The sequence below is a fragment of the Bison bison genome, unplaced genomic scaffold (genome assembly GCF_000754665.1).
Source record: "Bison bison bison isolate TAMUID 2011002044 unplaced genomic scaffold, Bison_UMD1.0 scf7180017864492, whole genome shotgun sequence".
NCBI lineage: Eukaryota > Metazoa > Chordata > Mammalia > Artiodactyla > Bovidae > Bison > Bison bison.
Genome location: NW_011495051.1, coordinates 2269012 through 2270424, shown reverse-complemented (window position 1 = coordinate 2270424; position 1413 = coordinate 2269012).

Genomic DNA, 1413 nt, shown 5'->3' with positions numbered 1-1413 from the left:
GGGAAGAGGAGGAATTTGGGTTTTTTCTTGATGGCAATAGGGAACCATAGTATACTTATACCCCAGCTTCCCTGGTGGCTCAGACAGTAAGAATCTGCCTGCAGTGCGGAAGACCTGGGTTCGATCCTGGGTCAGGAAGATTCCCCTGGAGAAGGGAATGGCAACCCACTCCAATATTCTGGCTTGGAGAATTCCATGGTCAGAGGAGTCAGTGAGCTACAGCCCATGGGGTTGCAGAGTCAGACATGACTGAGCAACTAACATTTTCACAACATACACATGTATCTTTATCCTTTATCCTTAGAATCTCCCTTCCTCTTCCCATGACTCCCCATCTTTATCCTTCGTGTGTCAACCTCCTCCAAGAGGTTTCTCTCAGACACCCCAAATAAGTAGATTCCCTCTAATCTCCATAATTGCCCCCCGCAAAGCCTCTTTGTACACACACAATTTCATGATTTTCAAGCTACAATCTCGTTTTATCCACTGATCTCAGAGAAGCCAAGAAATCTGTTCTCCATCCTGTATTCCTTCTGCCGAGGAGGAGGCCTGGCATGTCATAGGTGCTCAATAAATTTAACAGGGCTTTTGTATGCTTCTGCTCACTCATCTACAGACATGGGTGCAGATATTAACACAAGGCCAGGGGTTTTCTCTGTTTGGTTCCCTGTTGAACTTCTGGGCCTGGAGCAGTGTCTGGTCCACACTGGGCTTTCCACACGTTTGTTGATTGATTTAACAAACGACTCTGAAGTTTCTCATGAGCATGATGGGAATAAGAATGTCCCACCTCCCACGTTACTGGATATGTGCAGTCTGCAATGGGAGATGGAGCCCCACCCTCAGGGAGATCTCAGTCTGATGGCAGAGATTCATATTTGTCCTCAGTGGGACCTCTGTTTTCTAGGAGCTCATGGTCTGAGAGGGGAGACAGCCAGGTCCACTGGTGTGGCCATGGGAACCCAACTCCCACCTCTGGAAGTTTACTCCCCTCCAGGGCAGGCTGAGGGCTGTTCTTGTGCGCGTAGTGGAAAAATAGCCCCTGCTTTGACCATTTTACAGGTGAGAATACCGAATACCGAGGCCCAGTGAGGGTGGAGGGGCCTGGCTCTGCCCCCCAGCTCGACCCTCCTCTGATGTTTTTACAGGTTAGACCCTGTCCCTGCGGGCAGGTTCTCCAGCCAGCGCTTGGCAGGCTGTTTTCCCCATCCTTAAGTCTAAGCCCATTTCCTCAGAAAGACCATTTCTGGCCCCCTCCTGTCCTCCCCGCACCAAGCTACCCTCACAGTGGGTCACTAGGTGTTCAACTGGTTTTTCTCTCTTGGGTCCTCGGGAGAGTGGGGAGTGGCGACTTTTGCGAGGCTGGACGCTAGCCTCAGTTTCCCTGCTGCTCCCGGGTGGAAGGGAGGGGGT